This window comes from Wyeomyia smithii, chromosome 1, assembly GCF_029784165.1.
Source record: "Wyeomyia smithii strain HCP4-BCI-WySm-NY-G18 chromosome 1, ASM2978416v1, whole genome shotgun sequence".
Classification (NCBI taxonomy): Eukaryota; Metazoa; Arthropoda; class Insecta; order Diptera; family Culicidae; genus Wyeomyia; species Wyeomyia smithii.
Genome location: NC_073694.1, coordinates 79,881,485 through 79,895,810, shown reverse-complemented (window position 1 = coordinate 79,895,810; position 14,326 = coordinate 79,881,485).

Here is a 14,326-nt window from a genome sequence, read left to right as displayed (position 1 = left end):
AAAACTTGGAATAGATAAGATAGCTTGATCTACTATATAACGTTGTTAGATATACGGTAGCAAAATTGAAATGATATTGGCCGCACCGCAAGCGCTCTGTCCATCCTCCCATGGCGCACCCTGACCCACCTCGAACAGTTCTACTGAAATCGCCCAGATAACTCCAATAACAACCCGATCAAGCTAGTCCACGTTGGCCGCCGAATGCCAAGACCAACCATAGGAAAGGCACTCTACAGGTACGCAGCATTGCCATCAGGCTTGCAACATTGAAGTGGCGCGGCTGCCCCGGCTGGGCATTTCATACATAGCCCCTCCGATAGTGCAAACATCTGGAAGACAACCCGAAGACAAGCGCCACCCATGTCACAGTCACTGCTCGTTGAACTCATATTATTAGGGTTACCATTTCGTCGGAGTTAAAAATTAGGACAATTTTTTTCCAGCAAAAATTTGTTTTAAGCTATTGTTATTTTTTGAAGTATCAATAAATAAAACACGTAATTTGAGATTTGCACTTCAAAATACGCCAAAAGCCTCATATTTAACTCATATTCTCGAACGATTCAATTTTGCAACTTTGATTTATTAGGCGTTAGTAGATACCTTAAAAAATGCAACTAGTAAACTGTTTGCAATAAACTTAAATGTCAAAAAACGTTTAACGATTTCAACGACTAGACAATTTTGCTCAAATATGAAAAATAAATTAGGACGCTCCAAATGGATCTCAAAATCAGGACATGTCCTGCTAAATCAGGACGGATGGCATCACTACATATTATTGCAAAACATCTCCGAGACCAGAAAAAACGAGCTTGTTTCCGAAGTGCGTTGTCCCCTGTATTGTCTTGATAACATCACAAACACAGGCACCGCTTGTTTATATTCATCAACCCATAAAGTACACCTATGCTACGTAACAACATCGTGTATAACAACACAACTTTCTAATCGCGCTTATAGCACTCTTATATGACTACTGTCACTGTGAATTACTCCCCAACATGTTTTGTGTGGTACTTGGGAAAACTCATCCGGGCCGCAGACGCGTTTACTTCAGAGTATTATACACTACCGCTGTATTCCGAATAACGCAGATACGCCATTCCGCCACGATTTTTTCTTACTTGTCAAATAAATAAGCTACAAAATCTACTTAGTAAAAAAAAAAAAAAAAACTGGCAAAGTTTCATGCGTTCATAGCCTAAAAATTCAGAAAAATGTAAAACGGAATATGAAACGAAACATAGTTCTATGTTTAATTATACAATGCCAAAATAATCACGATTTAAGTACAGTTATCATGGGTTTTTATCGCGCCGACCAACTACTGATTCCATAGCTTCGGCTGATGTCAGGACGGTCTCTTGAAAATTCATCACAATTATCGAAAACTTGCTTGAAAGCAGCAACATTTAATCAAAAGCTAGAGAAGTCAAAAAAATGAAATACATAACAGTACAAACAATTTTAAAAATCATCGTAACAATGTTTAAATTATGTTGCATTTGAAGTTATATTATTTTACTTGCGTTCTACACTTTCTCAAGCGATGTAAGTTAAATACTTGTGCAGCTCGAATCACAAGCGAACAATTTTAGTAAGAGTGTTTTACCGTTTTAAAAAATTCGACATTAAATGACGCACGAACCCACCGTTAAAGGAATCGTGTGGCATAACCTGCATAACACACACTCACGAATACGAACGAGCATAACAACTAGATTCGAATCTAAAACCTGCGGTAAATTTGGAGATAAACATTTTATGTAGATATATGCACTTATCTTGAAGAAATCCGACGTTTTTTGTTTGTGCAGGTCACCATTATAGTCGCAACGGACTGTTTCATTATGTACCATCATATCCGCAGCCTTTTTCCGCTGCCCTAACATATAAACATAAGCAAAACGTTTCTGTGGTGCTCGCTCGCTGTCTGCCAGCAGATGGTGCTGTCTGTCGGTGGCAGTTATACAATGAAGTAGAGAGAAAGAAAAAGTTCTCTCCTTGCAATGAACTCCGACACCTCCGTATGCTCGCGACCGTCTCTGAGAAAAATCACAACACCACGCAGAACTTTAGGGCAGCCATTTTCAAAGCGGGAAATTATTATGAATTGTTTGACTTGGGAATCGTACATTCACTTCAAAAAACACTGGACAGAAAGCGAAATATTCTCCGCCACGAATTAACTTAGATTTCACTTTTTTTCCGTTATATACACTACGAATAAGCGCGACAACTTCGGACGAAAATGCAAACCACCGACACCCGACGCGCGTTCGCTCTCTTGAAAATTGCGTTTCCAAGAACAAACCAAAAATCACAGTTACGAATTCGCAAAGGCGGAGAGCTTTCCCATCTTTTTCGTACTCGTATCTTTCATTTGCACTCCGATCACATAAAAAGTGAATAGAACACCTTGTAAACAAACCCGTGGGAAGTGTCAGAAAAGTGAGGTTATTTTTCGTGTGCAATGATCTATGGGCACACTAGTGACATTACTTATTTAGGGACTAAATAATCTTATGAGCAGACCGTAAGAATTTGGAAGAGCTGGATCTTATAGACCTGCTTGCTGAAGTCCGTTCCTTTTCCCCTGCGGCTTATAGCGAATTTCTTTATTCCACTGTGTGCGGGCAAAACTGCCGAGGAATAATAAAACGTCATCGCCTTAAATGGCAAGTGAGAAAGAGATGCCAGATAATTGTTTACGAACTTAGCACGTGCGGTGATGGGTTGAAGCTGACAAATTTTACAGTGCGCTTCGGGCAGCACGGCAGGTCAAAACTGGGTCAAAATCGAGCGAATAAAGAAGGGTTGTGACAGCAGTTAGTGCGCTTCCAGGTCAAAACGAGGTTAGCTGAAATTCCAGGTCAAACGAGGTTAGCTGAAACCAAATAAAATTGCACTTGCTCTACCATGTGAAACATGCACGATTGAACGCTCGTTCAGCACATTACGTCGGGTGAAAACCTGGCTGAGGTCAACAATGGTTGAACAGCGGTTGAGTGCTCTCTGCTTACTGAGTGTTCATCGGCAGATGGTTAACAACAATCGTGAAAAAATCACTGAATTAGCGCTGGAGCGATTTGCGAAGGATAAAGGGAAGATGGTTTTTAATTAACGACATTGTTATTGTTATCTTTCTACGGTACGTTTAGTGTGAATTGAATTACAGTTTAGTTTAGTTGAGTGTTAATTAAAAATGAAATTTAGTGTTGATCACTGATATGTCCAAATGGTTGGAATGAACTTAAGAGTTTTTACTAAAGAACATCTATTTCTTTTCGACGTTGTACAAAGAATAATCAAATTTTCCACTCTGCTGTCAAGGACAACTTTTCACTGGTTGCCTTAAAGTAACATCTCCCCCTTAAAACAGCCAGTACCCTTGGAATCTGGAAGGAAGCATAATGAGCCGTCTAAGTCGATCAGGGGTTTCTGGCTTATCATCATCTAACTGCTCAGGAATATTTTCTTCATTGTCTAGTAGCTGTTAAGCAGTATCGAGGGGTTGTTGTTCTTCAGCTATGAGTTGTGGTGAAGCTTCTAATGGCGGAGGAAGTTCTTGAACTTCTTCATGTTCAGCTGGTGGATCTTAAGAAGCAGGAGCCTTCAGAATATCTGCATCGTTTGATTCGTTTTCCTCGAACAGGAACAGTAACCTTCTTTGTGGTCATTGCGATGCGGTTGCAGTCCTTGCAAAGGTGGTTGATGAAAAAGCAGTCCTTTACAAAATGCATTTGACCGCATTGCCAACATGGTGTCTTCGGTTCCTCACCCTCTCGATTGGAAGAATTTCGCTGATATGGTGCACTCTTCCTGTCCCTAATGGCGTGAACTGTAGATTTCGAGCCGCTACTTTGTTGCTCGACGATCTCGGTGTCTTCCTTTAAGTTGACAAGGCGTTGGTACTCATCAATTAACGATTATAGAGAAATTGGCTTTTCATTCTCTAGCATGGAGTCTTGCCCGGACATCCGCATATTTTGTGGCTTTCAATCCGATGACGAAAATGAGGCACTTGAAATGGTCCGGTGCTAGGTTCTGGAGCTGATAATCTTCTCAGGCTCGATTGACATTGCCGCCGTAGCTGATAATATCTTCAGATTCGCATTTCACTAATTGCAAACACATGAACCGCTTCCGGAACGTTGACGTTTGATGCCCGAAGATTTTATTGAGAATCTTGACTGTGTCTTCAAACTTCACGTCCTTGGGAAACTTTGGCAGGATGTAGTTGACATAGTGGCTGTGCGAATGAGTGTCCGGAGAAGTAGACGTAACTTCGCCACATCATTCAGCTGGCCTGCATCGGTCTCAAAGAGGTCCTGACAGCGGTTAAACCAGCGTCCGAACGTAACTCCGTTTTCTTCGTCGAAGACAAACTCGGTGATGTTCGATGAGAGGGACTTCAAAATCTGCTCCAGGGTTTGATACTGAGGCTGAGGCTGCTGATCAACTCTGTCTTCTGCAATGTTCGTGGATTCTTGAAATCCTCGTCACCAAAATGATATGTCCAAAGGTTTAAATGAACTTCTGAGTTTTTACTAAAGAACATCTATTTATATTCGAGGTTGTACAAAGAATAATCAAATTTTCCTCTTTGATGTCAAGGACAATGACGATGTCGATAAAAGTCAGCAATCAGATTTTAATTTAAAGTCAGAAATGCACCAAAAACATCAAAAAAAATCAATTATATTATAAAAGTAATAAATTCAATTTTTACCTTTAAAGGTATAGCAATCACTGGCAAAACCGACGGTATCAAAGTGCTCCAAAGGGCCGAATGGCATATATCACTCGACTCAGTTCGACGAGCTGAGTATTTTCTGTATGTGTGTGTGTATGTGCAACTTTTCAATCTCACTTGATTTCCTTAGATATTCCTGGACCGATATCCATAAAATTATTCTCAAATGAATGGTCTAGTTGCCCCATGAAACCCTATTAAATTTTATTGTAATCGGATTTTTAGTTTGTAAGTTATTTAACAAAATGTAAAAATCGGAGAGGCTGGCATCACGGCTAACTAATAATACGTGCCCCGAAAGCTATCCGTTTAAGTTATTAATTTATAAGTGAATTAAGTGGCCAAACTTGTTAAAAAGTGTCAAGTTGTGATCTGTGATGCTTTGTCTAAGTGAGAAAAGTGAAGGTTTTGTGAAAAACACAGTGTTCTTTGCGTGAAAATAGTATTTTTTCCTCGAATTGCAATTGAAAATTGTAAGGCCAGCTAAGTTGCGTGAGTGTGAGTGCCTACTTTGTGTTTGTTTCGCTGGCATAGGCATAACCAAAATAAAACAGATGAGTATGAGTTTTTGTATCAAACATTTTAAGAATGCATAGGCTCTGTGTGTAGTGGTTTTTACCGGGTTTAGGACTTTGCCAGAAGTGTAAATGTGTCATCAGTTGGGTGCACAAAGTGTGGTAGCTTTTCGGTTGCGGGTGGAGTTTTTTTTTATATTTACAAACCAGATTGTACGGTGCACTCTCACAGGTCAAAATTGGCAGTTTTACAATATAGTTTAAAAATTTATCATTCGAGCATGACAATGCGGCATGCGATTGATGCATCGTCTACAATTGTGAGTCCTGGCAGGGCGGTGACATTTTATTCAGTTCTTGTTCTTGTTTTATGATTTTCCTAGCTTTTGGACATCATCGGCCCGGGTGAGTTTTGTTTATCTAGGGGTTTCCGGAGTGCAGTGGGTACGCTATTGTTTACTTCGGGGAGGTCAGCTCAGTTTCGCGCACGTTATTTTGACAGCGCTCAGTGTAACTATCTTAATACAGCGTTTTCGGAGCTCAATGACCATTACATCGTATAATGCTCGGGTGTGCCTTGTGGGTTTTTTTTTACTCGCTCTAACGGTTCTTTGAGCTGGTACCAGTAGTTTGCGTTCGGCGTGCGGTGCGTTTTACGAAATTCATTCGTTTCGAGGTAAATTTTAATAGTTCACGGGATGAAACGCGAAGTTTGGTGTGATACAGACTGTTAACGATTGGTTGCCGATGATACCTAGAAACTTCGATTCTCCTATATGCCGATAGAGCGATCGTGATGCGGTTCTATTTATATCGTCTTCTGATGGCCGGTTGCGCAGAGACCGAGAAATATCCATATCGGGCGCGAATTTGTGTAGAAAAGATCGCACCATCAACCTCGATGGATCCAGATCAATTCCTTTCCACTAACACTAATTCCTTCCTTTGATACTTGTGGATGATGCAGAGGATTCCTCGGTCTCTAGTAGCAACAAGTATTAAACTAACACTCCCGATATCCCTTCCTCTATTGATCTGCATTGGGCGTGGCCAGCTACGTTATTGACCAGTGAAAAGAAAAATCACCAGGAATTGTACACTGAAAATGGCTTGCTACTCCTAGGCACCATTTTGACGGTTCTTTGTGCAATTTCAGCTGGTTCTGGTCAGTCGCGGGCAACACACGGGCGATCAAATATGCTATGCTATGCTATGCTATGCTATGCTATTTAACAAAATGTAAAAATCATGATGGTTCGTTATCTCAGTAACTACACAACCGATTTGAACAAAATTGGTTTCAAATGAACGGGCTACCTAAAAACTAACTTTCGAATTTTATAAAGATTGGACACGTGCACTATGGTCGGAATCGTGAAATTTCACGACAAAAATCTGTAAGTCGGAAACCATAGATGCTAGAGATTTCTTGTCTTCTAGAAAGTTACTCTACTAAGAGGAATCTATCTTTTGGTATGACTGGTTACTAGGGTGGTCCTTTTGTACTCAAAATAAAAATTGTAACTTTTTTATCTTATTACATAGAGCAATATTGTCTTCTACAAAATTGTAGCTAATTTAATTTCATGAAACTTTGTTGAAAAAAATATTGCTCTATTTCGTTTTTTCACTGTTCTAGGGCAGTTTTTACAAATTCATTTGGGGTGGGTCTTAAAAAACACTATTATTGCTCTAGTTTTTTCATCTTTATTCAGATTTGAAAGCGGTGTTCGAGTGACTTTTAGGGCGTGAAAAACTGCATATTTTGATACTAATAGATAATTGCTAACTTTTCAGAGAAAAAAGTTACAGGTATTTTTTCGTTCTAAAATGACACTTTTTGGAGGCACCCTACTCCCTTGTTTGCACATATATGCAACAACAACACGTTTAGGATGAAAGTACATAGTTTCACCTTCAAAATCCATTTTGTAGAATTAGTCAACTTTTGTTCCCTCTAGGGTTAAAATGCATTTAAAAACTTGGAGTTTTCACACAAAAATTTGCTAATCTACCATTCAAAACTATCTAGTTATTCCAATTCGATTATCTTCTAAAAAATTCCTTCGAGTGACCTCTGGGGCATGAAAAAGCGCTTATTTTGATGTCAATAAATAGTTTCCAATGCTCGTTAAAAATAAATTATCGTTTTTTAAAATTGAAAAATGGCATTTTTATAGGGTTCTCTGCATATTCAAATATTTACGAACCTAAATTGTTTGCATATTAATCCAAGTACTCTTTCAACTCAATCGTAGACCTTTGAATATCTGTTCTTTTTCTGGCAAATCTAGTTGCAAGAATGAGATCTGAAGAATCCATAGTACGATAAAAAACATCCGTAAAATTCGCAGCTCTAGAATTTTTTCGGGCGTGAAATTGGCGATCGTTCCGATAATATTTGTTTCTAACTTCAGAGCTTTACCCACCCAGAAATCCCGTTGAAAGGGGTAGACTTGCCATAATCCTGGTAGAATATGCTGAAATTTTATGAAGTGTCGCAGGCATGGGATACCACTCGTATACCCGTATAGATATTGAATGTCACGTCAAAAAGCTTATCGAAGTCCGCTATATCTATTTGTGTAATTCCACAAAAAATTGGGCAACCATTTTAATCGATTATTTTTTAACTGGCTGAAACTTTGCACGGGTTTTCCTATAGACTAAAAGTACCATTTCATGCTATGAGATTTTGTTTGAGTCTTAAAAAAGAAATACAAAAAATTTATAAATTGAATATTTAAAAAAAATATTTCATTTTTGAAGGACAAAATTATTATCTACAACTTTGCTGGAGATACTATACCGATCAATCAAACCATTTAAATGCTAGAAACATTTTTCATCATTTATTGACACTCGAATGCACAAATTGTTATCTTTAGCTTACAGGAACAGCAGTGCAATGTCTCAAAAATAATAATTAAAAAAAATAATAAAGCTGGAAATTTTTCTGTGGAATTGCTTACCTGATCTAGGCTGTTTATTATTACTATTACAGCAGCTAGGTTTTTTACCAATTTTTTGCTTAGACCGAATGCCAATGCAAACTTCTCTGGCTCCATTAGAAGTTTATGACACATCGACCCAGTGGTTGATGATCCACCTCCTCCTTGTTTAGGTACATCGACGTTGAACTCATCTTATAAAATATCTTCGGCTGTTTTTACTTATGGCAACGATTTCGTCCAACGTGTATGTAAACAAGTACTAAAAACACTGCTGAAGAGTGCTATGCAATGCTATCAACATGAAAAAACATGAATTTTACACGTTTTTTCAAAATAACGTCATATTTGAGTATATTTTTTGCATTTATTTTGCTTTTACAACAATATGATACATAAACAACATTTCAAAACAACTATAATTTTTTAACAAGCGTTAGAAACTATTTATTGACATCAAAATAAGCGCTTTTTCATGCCCCAGAAATCACTCGAAGGAATTTTCTAGAAGAAAATCGAATTGGAATAACTAGATAGTTTTGAATGGTAGATTAGCAAATTTTTGTGTGAAAACTCCAAGTTTTTAAATGCATTTCAACCCTAAAGGGAACAAAAGTTGACTAATTCTACAAAATGGATTTTGAAGGTGAAACTACTATGTACTTTCATCCTAAACGTGTTGTTGTTGCATATATGTGCAAACAAGGGAGTAGGGTGCCTCCAGAATGTGTCATTTTAGAACGAAAAAATACCTTTAACTTTTTTCTCTGAAAAGTTAGCAATTATCCATTACTGTCAAAATATGCAGTTTTTCACGCCCTAAAAGTCACTCGAACACCGCTTTTAAATCCGAATAAAGCTGAAAAAACTAGAGCAATAATAGTATTTTTTTGGACCCACCCCAAATGAATTTGTAAAAACTGCCCTAGAACAGTGAAAAAACGAGATAGAGCAATAATTTTTTTAACAAAGTTTTATGAAATTAAATTAGCTACAATTTTGTGCAAGACAATATTGCTCTATGTAATAAGATAAAAAAGTTACAATTTCTATTTTGAGTACAAAAGGACCACCCTAGTAACCAGTCCTACCAAAAGATAGATTCCTCTTAGTAGAGTAACTTTATAGAAGACAAGAAATCTCTAGCATTTATAGTTTCCGACTTACAGATTTTTGCCGTGAAATTTCACGATTTCGACCATAGTGACGTGGTTCAAAAGTTATGGGAAGAAACGTGTTCTGGAGACTATTTAATCTCACTCATGTTTCTCAGAGGTCATCAGTGTCATATGGAAGATCTAGCCCAAAAGACCCCATTGATTTGTTTTGCAATCGGATTTTTACTTTGCCTGGAAAGAAACGTGTTCTGGAGACTATTTGATCCCACTAATGTTTCTCAGAGATGGCTGGAACGATTTTCATAAAATCATTGTCAAATAGAAGGTCTAGTTGCCCCATAAGACCCTATTGATTTTTTTTTTTGCAATCAGCTTTTTACTTTGCCTGTTATGTTCAAAAATGTGAAATTTAGCTTTGAAAAGAAACATTCCGAAGACTACTTAAACGCACTCACTTTTCTCAGAGATGAACCAATCTCCTCAAAATTAGTGTAAAATGAAAGGTCTAGCTGGCTCATAACACCCTATTGAATTTTACTGTAATTGGACCATAACCTCTTCTGTAATGTATCAAGATGTGAAAATCACGAAAGTTCATTATCTCAGAAACTACACAACCGATTTGAACAATACTGATATCAGATGAACGGTAGTTGAGGGTTAACTGATGAATTTTTTAATGATTGAACACGTGGTTCATAAGTTGTGAAAAGAAAGTCATATTTAAAATAGAAAATAAAATCTTACTATAAACAATAATCAAATCTAAAATGATATTTTATCGAATGATATATTATCAAGTCTATATATAATTTATTGAGTCTATATATAATCAAGTCCAACCTCAATATGAGTACAGTGACGTTCCGATTATACCACGATCATAAAAAAAAATTCGCGTCATATATTTGAAACATAATTATTTCATGTTATTTGCATGTGTTAATGTATATTCTTATGTGTTTGAATGTTATGTTTCAAATGCGCGGTATAGTTTAGGTGTTGTCTACCCGAAATTAGTTATTTAGAGTAAAAAATAAATCCAACAAAAATTGTCAAGGTGTATTTTTTTCTGAAAATTGAATGAAAATTGAATTGAATTGAAAGTAATAAGAAGAACCTTTCAGGCGTTGACCGTTACCATTAAGCATCTGGCATTTGTTAAGTTTAAGTTGAAACAGTTTACGTGTGTATGTGTTTTAAAGTATTTACTAATGCGTAACAATTCAAAGTGGTTTGATGAAAGTGGATCCTTAGAGATACACTCAGTTTTGGCTTTCTCCTAGAACGGTATAGCAATCACTGGCAAAACCGAAGGTATTTAAGTGCTCCAAAGGGCCGAATGGCATATATCACTCGACTCAGTTCGACGAGCTGAGCATTTTCTGTATGTGTGTGTGCGTGTGTGCCATTGTTGCCTATATTGACTGCCCGGTTAGCGGAGCGCGTGGCTCACAATCCGCTTCCAAGGTCCAAGTTCTTGGTGAAACCGACAGCTAAGTCGTGAAACAGGACCGCCGCTCTGGATGTGCTGCTTCCCCGGCGAAATTCTGCTGGGCGATGGGAGTCTAGGGGCTATCTACAGATAAATACACAGTTTTTTTTTTGCTTCTCTATAATGGTGCTAGTATTAGTAATGAACTAAGCGTGTAACATTGTTCAATTCACCCGATTACCACGGTTGTGCGCGGTCTGGTTTCTCGCAGGGTTTCAATCATAAGCATTGTTTTCGTCTAGAAATTGTTAATGTAGTTTGTGGAAGTTTGGAGTATGCGTTTTACCATAATCATTGTTTTTTTTATTTTTCTAGCTTCTGAGCAGTTGTTTTATATAATTCTAGCTGACCCGGCAAACTTCGTCCCGCCTATTTTAGTGTTTAATTCAATAATTTTAAACATTTTAAATACATTGATTCCTTGTGATTTGTTTATATTGCTTGAAATGATTGGTTTTAATCGGAATGACAACATCCTCTCGACTTTTGGCTTTTGTACATCACATCTATTCCGGAAATGTATTGAATGCATTTCAGTTATTTTCGTTGTTTTCCAGAAACTGAAAGTGGTCTTCTTCGAATTCAAAATGGTGTCCAGGGTCAATGCTTGGATCTATACATCATTTCGATTACCGAAATACCCTTATGTAGTAGTACAGTGATCACCCGATTATATCTCTCCCTGATGATTTTTGACGTGATAAAATAGGGAAAGTGATAAAATCGGGAAATTTTCAAAATTTAATTTTTTGTATTGAAGATGTTAAATCAATAACTAAATACGTAAATCTGCGATTTTAATTTTTTTTGGAAAATTTATTTGTACAAACATATGAAAAAAAGCTGCAGTTGTTTTTTCACAAATCGATATATCTGAATAATGACAAAAGATAGAGAAAAGCTGTCTAGGGATGAATTTGAGAAAACTGTCTGAGCTTTTATAAAAAATATTTAAAAAATTCAATTTGAGATCCTGTACTGAAAAAAAAAATTCAAAAACAGAAAGTGACTATAAAAAATCGATCACCACTATTTTTTTAAAACCTAAAAAAATCGATGTAAAGTTGCAAATAAATTACAATTAAGTTTTTTATTCGTTCATGTTTTGTTTGAATTGGTAAAATGAATTACTTGCTTTTTTGTAGCGCAGTACCATAAGCAAAATATTAGATGTTCTCACAACACTAAACTTTGCCGAAGACAGCATGCTGATATCTCTCACATATTGCAAACAGAAAAATCTTAAAATGTAAATAACGATTTTTAATGCCTTCTAATAGAATACTTTATGTTGCTTGTAAGAGATAGAAACATGATGTGTTCTGTGAAGTTTCTTGTTTTGAGATCACCTAATACTTTGCCTAGGACACCAAGCGTCTATTTTAATCTAATGAAAAAGAAATATTCTATCTCACTTTTAGGAGGATTGACTGCCCAGCTTTCTACATCAAAAGATGCGTTTTCAAATATTTTGAAACTTCTCCGAACATATTATACGGTTATACAGTCAAACCTCCATGAGTCGATGTTCTATAAGTCGATATTTTCCTATACTCGATGATATTTTCAGTCCCTTCGATTTTCCATACAAACTCAATCCCAGTAGTCGATATTTCTATTACTCGATGCCTCCTTCACTCGATGGTCCCGCATGGTAACTTTGCTAGTTGTTTGGTTTCTATGAGCCGATGTTGTTTTCCAATTCCAAGTTCTTCTGACGTGAAAGAGTAAATGACATCTCAATTCGCGCTGAGGACGAAGAAAACTAAGAAATGAAGGAATAATGTGCCGACTGTTGTCCAAATATGATAGGCTAGACCGGATTTTTATTGAATTTTGTTAGCGAAACTAGACGAAACAACAAACTCTAGAGCAATAATACCGGAAGCTTGACAGTTAGCAAAACATCTTGCTTCTTAGTGTCTAGCTGAATTTTTGATCCAGATAAAAAATCATTTAAAAGCAGAGGCGAACCAGCTGATAGCCTCTCAAATAAAGACATATCATTAGATGCTCACAACTCATTTTACAAATCTGCAAATTTTTACACACGATATCAAGAGATGCTAGATTTATAGTGTAAAAACCAACGGACATATAAAAATGCCCTCATTTCCTATAATTATTTTTAACTCTTGCTATCAAAGGAAAAGTTACTTTTACAGGGTGAATTTTTTCTCCAGAACTGCAGTTCAACTATCTATAACATTGCCGAAGTCAGTATTTCAATAAAACATATTATTATTTAATACATTATATTTGACATATTATTGCCATTTTTGAATTATTTTCCTAGAATTGTGATTTTAAATGATCAACCAATATCATAAAATAAAACCTTTATCAATATCAAACAAATTGGCAGCTATATCGGAAACAATCGGTCCGGATCGATTCGCGAAGCAACATGAATTGACTCTAGACACCTGTTGCTAATAAAATTGATTAATATCTTGAGTTTACAATAACAAAAAATAGTGTACACTACTCCATGCAATCTATTGTATGAATAATTGACGTCTTTAAAAATTTATTCTATGAGTCGATATTTCCTTGAGTCGATGGTCCCTTCGATATCGACTCCTGGAGGTTTCACTGTAATAAACATTTGTATCACTATTCAATTATTCGCACGATAACAGCAAAATGTAACATTGTGCATCGGTTGAATTTCTAATGTAAACTGCATCCAGAATGATACACAGAATTATGAAAAATATCTTAAATATTGAAGCGTAATAGAAAATCAGTTCACCCTGACATTTTTTTAATGAAATGTTTTATGATGATAAAATCGGGTGAAAAATGTGATAAAATCGGGGGCAGATAAAATCGGGTGATTACTGTATTCGGTTATTTTCGGCTGTTTCTGGGAAACCCATTTTACAATTCAAACTGGTGTCTAAGGTCAAATTTTAGCTCCTTGCATCATTCTGGATCCGGTAATACACATATTGGGTAGTATTTGGTCACTTCAGGCTATTTTTCAGAAACCGTAAGTCGCCATCTTGGATTTTGAAATAGCATTTGAAGACAATTTCTGACCCCTGACCGTCATCCTGGTTAAAGAAACGATCATATTGGGTGGTATTTGGTCATTTTCGGCTGTTCTCCAGACACCGGAAGTCGCCATCTTACAATGCAAAATGTTGTCTGAGGTCGATTTATGGCTTCAGTGCATCATATTGGGTGGTATTTGGTCATTTGCCGCTGTTTTTCAGAAACCGAAAGTCGCCATCTTGGATTTCAAAATGGCATTTGGAAACAATTTCTGGCCCCTGTGCGTCATCCTAGTTTAAGAAACATCAATTTTGGGTGTTATTTGGTCATTTTCGGCTGTTTTCCAGACACCGGGAGTCGCCATCTTAGATTTCGAAATGGTATTTGGAGACATGCCAGAAGAAGGAACGGTGTCGAAACATTATGGACATGTCTGTTAGACCTAATAACATTCACTTGCCAAATTTGGTTATATTTGCTTGATT